The sequence below is a fragment of the Echiichthys vipera genome, assembly GCF_963691815.1.
Source record: "Echiichthys vipera genome assembly, chromosome: 9".
Classification (NCBI taxonomy): domain Eukaryota; kingdom Metazoa; phylum Chordata; class Actinopteri; order Perciformes; family Trachinidae; genus Echiichthys; species Echiichthys vipera.
The window spans coordinates 25,238,247-25,246,637 of NC_139834.1; positions in this window are offsets into that span (position 1 = coordinate 25,238,247).

Consider the following 8,391-nt stretch of genomic DNA (forward strand, 5'->3'; position numbering starts at 1 on the left):
ATTTGCCTGTTTCTCAAGTCTGTTTGAAGGCTGTACCGATTAAATTCACATTTTAGTGCAGATATTGGTTCAAACGCTTCAAAGTGAATTTCCATAGTTTTTAATCAAAGGTGCAAGATTTCATTTGATTGTCTTGTGGATAAAAGCTTGGGGGAGACCACAGCGTCTGTAGCTCAGTTTTTTTTCCCCCAGCAAAGCATTCACAGGTGAGCTCAAATGTCAGTTTCAGGATGTGCCACGCAGGTAAGGCTAGTCGGACCAATCACTGCCACACAACACAAAGACCAACGCTGTTCAGGGGAGGGAACAAGGAAATAAGGCCCTGCAGGACCGGTGGAACCATGCACCGACTGCTATTCTAACTGGGGTGGGGTGAGGTTGCCATAAATGTAAAAGAAAAGAAAAAAAAAAGACAGGGAAGTAAGTAAAAAACATAAAAGCCGACCTTTAGGACCATTAGTGTGTAAAAGATCACCTCTTTCTCATTTCTACTTCAAAAACCTCATGGATTTTGAAATAAAAGGCACAAATGTATTTTAACAAAAACTAACGTCTGTCACAGCTGCATATCATCCGTCTACCTCAGCACGCAGAGCAAACCTCACTCAATAAGTTCACCCTTCAATAACTTAAAGACTTACATTCACATTTTTGGCATTAACATTTGATGAGTAACTGTCACCCGAGGTCACGGAGTCACCCAGGAAACATCGTTACCAGACAGTGTTAGAACAACAGTTGTACAATCCAGCACTGTCAGGTAAGATGGATCCTGAGAGCCATTTCTGCTGCCGAGCCGAGCCAAGATCCAGGCCACGAGCACACCACTGCTAACACTGCTAAAGCGGTTTGTCCGGTCGCAGTCCACAGATGACTATCATCATCATTACCAGGCAGTATTAGAGAGAGTGATAATATCCAATGCTGCCTCGTAAGATGGAGATAATCACCCAAATATCTTGTCACTACACTGATATCTTTGGTTGTAGAACATAATGGTTAAAAAAGGTTAATGAATGAATGACATCTAGTGAAGCAGATTTGGGTGTGAATAGTACACCTCACCATAAATACCTTAAAAGAAAGAAAAGGGGGACTCAACTGTAAATGTGTATAGAACAAACCCTATAATATCCAGTTAAGTTATGTTGTTGTACCTAAAACTGAGCCGTGTATAGCTCAAAAATAGCATTGTAAATCGAAGTGGGGAAGCCCATATTTGGACAGTACCTATCCATAGTATAATGGCTGAGCCCTTGTTGTGGGTTTCAGCTTTAACTGGCTGTCACAGAAGACTGGGCCACAGTGGTTGTTAATGATTGCCCAAACCTGTTCCGACTAGTCTAAATCTATGGCACGGCAAGGTTGAGAGGCCTGCTTTTCACACAATGCATGGCAGTACTCATTTCACACATTCACTTTAAAAAAATGTCTCTGAGTCAAATTCACGTCAGCCTCGTGGAGCTGTTTCTGTTTCACATGGGTAGTTGTGTTTGTACATTGAAATATGCTGCTCTGTCTCTAATAAAGCCATTTCAACAGGTTTTTTACGGAATAAAAGAAAGAAAACAGCCAATTAATTTTTCCTGTTTTCCATTGGCGGACCACTCAGGCCGTTGTCTTTGTATTTGCTGAATGATGAAAGGCTGAAGGAATGCTGCTCAGCCCGACCTGAGCCGACGCCGTGTGTGCAGAAGGTCACTGAAACAGCCCTCGCTTACTGAATAACGTGGATCATTCACAGGTAAGCCGCGTGAAATCCTCACACCTCGTACTTGCAGTGCATTTTTCTCTAAATCAAACATTAAATAAGTATCTTTATCTGGTTATTCTAAATAGTCACTGTACATTATACTTCATCAAATGACAGTTCCCCTTTTCTTTGAACAAAGATTTGATTGTTCAAAGTAAGAAGAACCAGCCCTCCCTTTTTGAAATATTTTACAAAGTCACTGTATGAAAATATGAGACAATATTGTGTTTGTTAAGAAAGAACAGGTTTCCAGTCATCCTGCGAGCAATGCAAAAGTAGAGCACGAGAGAGAGAGAGAGAGAGAGAGAGAGAGAGTGGGGGGGGGAGGGAGAAAGAAAATTGAGTATAAGGGAGGGAAAAGTTCAGTGGAGAAGGAAAATGGAGAATGCACCTGTAACCTTACCGTCATGAAAGGTACCCCGAGGAAAGAATGTAACAAAACCAAAGTAAAATGAGTACGTTTGGAGGGAGTGGGCTGAAAGAGAAAGAGAAAAAAGATCTTGAATTTCCAGCCCGCTGCCTGAGAACGCTCCGTCTTCCTCCCGGTCAGTCAGGCAGGCCCCATGAAATGAGAAAGCCAAGCAGACCTGCTCTCCCAGACTCTATTTAGTTAATCATCAGCATTATAAACCAGTGCTGCAGGCCCTCTGAGGAAGAAAATAGGGAGAGAGGAGGAAAGAGTGAAAAAAGATTAGCCCAGAAAATTCTAGCTGGTAGAAACAAGCTGTGAAAATACTTGAGTACGTCCTGTGTTACCTTTACAAATGTCTAACTGCTGTATGTCCAAAAAACTTGGTTGCAATGTGTCCTCCATACTTCTTCTTCTGCTCCCTCATGGTAAAAAAAAAACGTTCTCCATTGTTAAACATCGGTGCTATGGGACTCTCACGGCTGCCCACGCTTTCTGCCTGTTGGAAGTGAGGCGTGCTCAGGTAACTCTGCCCTCTGCGCTGGAATGTGACTCCACTGGGGAGTCAACAACCTGATAGGTAAACTGGCCTGGCCCTTAATCAATAGTTGCTGTCTTTGTGAGAAAACAATGGCGGGGAAACCCAAAACCTTATTTAACTCCGGACTTTATCTCAGCGCCACCTAATTGGGCCTTCAGACTACTGAGGAGCAGCCCGGTGATATTTAGGCAATGATACTGCTTATCATCCATGTGCTGCCTCAGCTACCCGCTGCTAAATTAATTTCTAAATGTGTAGTAAGTAGCTCCTCCCCCACGCCCAGTGTCCTTTCACCTTTCTGTTTTGAATATTTCAAATGAAGCACTAAAATACTGAAATATTCAACCTATTTGTTTATCAAAATGACTTTTCCTTCTTCATAATTAAAATGTTTTAATTTAAGCTACCTATCCCCCCTCCTCTGTGCTGACACTTAACTTTTGTGTTCTGTCTATTCAAAAAGCAGAAAAAATAAAAAGTTTAAATGATTCTTACTACTCATGTTGTCATCTTTGGATGCGCATGATGTTATATTACATCTGTTGCATGTTGTTTAAATTGACTCAGTGTCGCCCAAAAAGTGGAAATTATTTTTAAAATGTTAAACTGTAGGAAGAAAATATCTTGAATCTTATTGCCCAGTCATCACAGCTTCTTAATGAAAAGGCTAAAAACAGCAGTCTTAACTTTTTAAAATGGCCCTGGCCCATAATGCTTTGTCATTCACCCTATCAGCTGAATCACACCACAGCTTTAACACCGGGTGATAAGACCTACACTTCTATTTCAAACCTGTGACTCAAACGCGAACAAACAACATAAAGTCGTCTGGCCCCCCGATCATTAAATCTGTCGAAAGCCTCGACCGGCACCCATGTGACTCGCGGCTATTCAGGTGTATGAAAGAAATGAACAAATGTTTCTCTTTCCACCAATCACAATCCTCCACCTCGCTCTGCAGTCGCTGCTGTACAGTATATGGTCGACATTTTCCCTCCATTTTCCCTTCTCCTTCCCAGACTGCAACAGTCCTTGTGTGCTTAAAAAGGCCGTATAGAGAGCTAAATGTAAACTCATGTGCATTATCTGCTCTGATGAGTCCAACCCTGCTGTCTGCCCTAACTTAACCGAACCTCAGAGGCAAGGAAGACGGGTGAGCAGACATTTTACGTCCAACACACATCCACTTCATGAAAGACTTCCCTTTTTTTCCATTTCAAAAGAAACAGGCATTATTCATTCAAATCTCTGCCCTAAAAAGCCAAAAAAGAAAAGCAGTAACAGGTAAAAATAAAATCTTTAGCAAATATCTCAAAAGGTTAATTAAGGTTTTACAGTTCAACAAGCTGTAGAGAAAAAAAGTTGTATGAATTCCCACTTAATAATGTTTGGTAAATTAATCGGACATTACTGTTGGATTATTACTTAGTAAAGAGATTTCATACCGTGGATGTGTCCTTGTTTAACGCTCTAAGAGAAGGAGTCAGCCTCTGTCTTCATATCCTTTGACAAGTCTGGCAGTTTGCCTCTACCTGCCCCAACTGGTCTATCCAGTTTAGGAATGAGCGTTGGTTTCTATTGTTTCCTCTTCTTTCTCTCGGATTAAAAGGAGCCGGAATTCGATACACGTTATTTTCGCTTCCCATCAAAACTGCCTAGACCCTCCTTTATCTGCACTCAATTGCAGAGGGTTTCGCACGATGACCTAATTGGTTTGCCGCACATTTCCTGATCTTAGCCGATGAACAAATGTTCATAAAGTTTTAACGCTACCGTCGCTGAGCAACAGGTTAGGACGACAGCTCGAGTCTTACAGATGGAGAATGAAGACAAAGAAGGGATCACATTTGTGAATTTACCCCGTTTTCCCAGGTGTGGTCAGCGAGCCAGAAACCCCAAGACAAGAGGCATCATTGTATGAGGGCTCTTGACGCCCCGTAGGCTAGCCTTCCTCTTTCCTGCTCCCGCTGAAGGACAGTCGACCTCTGGAGTGGCGGTTAGGTAGGGAAAAAAAGCTGTTCCTTTCAGGTAGATGCAGCCGTAGAGTCGGAGGAAGAGCCAAACCCCCGAAACAAAACCAACCAGTTTGAAGCGCGTCAGCTCTCTTCCTGTTGTTTTTTTCCAGGAGCTCTCGTCTGCGGTGTTAGGCGGTTAAGCTTCTCCAGAAGACAGAGGCTGAATTTGTAAAGGGCTTGGTTTACATGTAGCCTGACCCCCCTCCTCCCTTTTCCCCCACAGGTGTAATTTTCAGGTCGCAGCCAATCTCCTTAGCCTCTGGCGCCCACAGGTGTGTCCCCCGCGCTGTCTTTGGCCAATGGCGGTTGAGACGAAACCCCCCCAACCCCCGCCCTACATTCTGACTCCCACCTCACCGGTTCGCTCACCTCCGCCCTCCCCATCAGCCCCCAGGTACCTTGTTGTGTGTTTTTTATGATGTCAGCTCAGGCTTCTGTGGGAACAACCTCTTCTGTTCTTATTACAACAGCTAAACCTCCATCATCCTCAACTGTCAAACACACCCATCCTGAAAATAAATCATCAGGCCGACACACTGTGAGAGCCAGGTATTCGAAAACATTACTATCACATGCATAAACCTTTGCCTACTTCTCAGCTGTATGAGCCCGCCATAACCTGAAATACCTGCCCTTTGCTCTCATGCCTCTCTTTGTGTCCACACGCCTCTTTTGTTCCGACAATAACCTGGCTGAGTTACAGCGAGAGCGACAGGTGGACAAAGTGCAGGTGAGTAAAACTTGAGAAAGACACACCAACAGTTTGAGGAGTGGGAGATGGGGGAGCAGGGAGCAGTGGGCCCCCGGGGGCAAACAGGGGCCTAATCCAAAACCTGGACAGGGCTGGGCTGGATGCTGGGCAAGGCAGCCACTTTCGGTCTCGAGGTGTAATTGTCGGGATTACTCTCTCAACAATGAGCACAATGGCAGAGCCGTATCCTGTTTCAGCAGGGGCGTGGCAGGTAGAACTGTAGAACTACGCTGGCAAAGATGGAAGAAGGCGATTGTTTGAATCTTTGAGTTGAACAAACACTGAAATACTGACCCAAACTACAATAAAGGCGTTAATTTTTCACCAGTCTAACTCCTTTTTATATTTCAATGCCAGGATAGTTTTACCAGTGTTGAAAAGTACATTTACTCAATTTTGAGGTTCTTGTATTTTTCTATTTTATGCCACATTATACTTCTAGTCCACTACATCTCACAGGGAAATAGTGTACTTTTTACCGCGCTACATTTATCTGATAACTTTAGTTAGAATAGAATAAATAGAATAGAAATATTTAATTGATCCCAAGCTGGGAAATTACAGTGTAAGATTTAGATTATTAATACAATTTATAATCAACAAACAAATAATTATCTGAAAGTACTATTACAAATATTATACAGTTTTAATTGACAGCCTACCCAGCAGCATATAAAGCATCTAAAATGAGCTCCGCCTTAACCAGCTGCAACATTAAAGTGATGAACACATTATGGCATCAATAATTTGAATACAACAGGACGGGATGATATGAGACAACATTAGTCAGGATGTTATGAAACAAGACCGAACGAGATGACACAAAATTAGACAAGGGAGGATGAGACAAGAGAAGACAAGAGAAGACAAAACGAGACGATGCAGTGGATGCGCTGCAATATGATAGGATACAGCAAAAGACGTGACGAGGCAATACGACACGTTAGGTTGCGATACCTTACGATAAGATACGTCCTGATACATCATGATACATCACGATACGTCATGATATGATATGATACGGGGTGTTACGATACGATGCGATACCTCATGGTACATCACGATATGATACGAGGCGTTACGATACGATAGGAGACGATAGGAGACGATACAATACGATGCGACACAAGACGATATGATATACTTTATTGACCCTGTGGAGAACTTTGTCTTGGACTCACATGCAGCACACATATAGCTGCCTATGTATTATTCTAAGATTCTTTATGACAAATGTGACTTTAACTTTCGGAAGTATATTTTGATACTGATACTTTTACTTTTTTGGCAGTAGAAATCTCAAAATAGGACTTTAACTTGTAACAAAGTATTTCTATACACTGTTGTTTTCCTACTTTTACTTAAGTATGAGGTCTAAAGACTTAAAAAATATTTCTCTTTGTTAATCCTCAGTTCTGTACTGTGGATCATCTGTTCATTCGGGCGTGTTGGTTGTGAGAAAAATTGATAGAAAGTCTGTGCTAGTATGAAATGTTTTTCATCTTTCACCAATCAGTCTCTTCGAAGGGAGCAGCTAATAAACTGCTCTTCTATGAAAGGCTTTGCTTAGGCCTGTCATTTGCATACCAAATAAGGTTTGGAGTGAAGGCAGGGGCCTGACCTGAACTACTTTGGGTACTGATGGCTATCTGGCTGGCCAGTCACGCAATTCAGGATGTGAGGGCATCCATCAGCAGCACTGACCCAACAGCCTCAGACAACAAACACACAGACGCAAATACATGCATACACAGTTCAAACTCCCACCTGCTAACACAGGGCTGCTCCAAAGAGTGACATCACCCTAAAATAACAGAACTCAGGAGGAATAAAACATTTTAAAAAAGTTCACCATTCAATCATTTGTGCTCTTGAATGAATAATTCCTGTTCTTGATTTAGCATAAATGATTATTTTTCTATAATTACGCTTGTCTTGCCCTCATATTTTTTTTTAACAGGTATTTTTAAGGATAACAGATTGTTTCACTGTGAAGTCTTAGATGATGTGAATGCCATTCATGTAATAAAAACTCTTATTCATGTATTTTGTCTTCTTTAAACTGAATTTCCCCCTCATTTTTTCCCCTTAATAACTCAAAAATGCAACTGTATGAGGAGATTTTATTTTATTTAGTTTTATACGTTACACCTCACGGTCTCCATATAAATACATTGGTGTGTTTTTCTTTAAACGTTTTTTTTCCATAGGCATTCTTTTTATGGTTTTATGACTTTACACCGTAATCCTGAATGGTTCTCAGTACTGGATGTACCTGCAGTATCAGACATCCTGGGGATTAAAAGATGAGACGGGGCAAACTTGTGTCAGGTAAAACCTCGCTTACTGTAAAACTATTAACAAACGCCTGGACACTCAGGCACAGAGTTTGTATTAGTCTTTACAGTAACAGAGTCGCGTGGACCCACAGTCTGGATGAATGCCAACAATGACTTGTTTGTTTCATCTTTCCCTATGTGCTGTTGCAGAACATTTCCATGAAGTCCTTCACTAATCTGCATTCGGTATCCAAGGTGACTAGTAAAGCTGAACATGTATCTCCCCTCAGGCCTCTAACTGAAGCCGTGATGCAGCTTTTATGGTGCTTAGCCAACTGAGAACACAATGCACACAAGAGGTGACCTTGGAGGGTACAAGTCTTCTTAAAACTCAGCATCTCACTGAGTGCTGCTTGCTCATAAAACAGAAAATGGGTCTAACTGAACATGATACAATAAGCACATATAACGGCTACGCCATTGAATTCCTTTGCACAATAAGTTTCATTCCACGCCTTTATTGGATGTTAGTTTTGTTTCATTTCTATTTGGATGTAAGTTTTTATTTTGTTAGTATGTTTGTCGAAAAAAACACCTTTCATAGCACCGCTTCGGTATACACAGGCAGCCCAGGAAGGCCTGT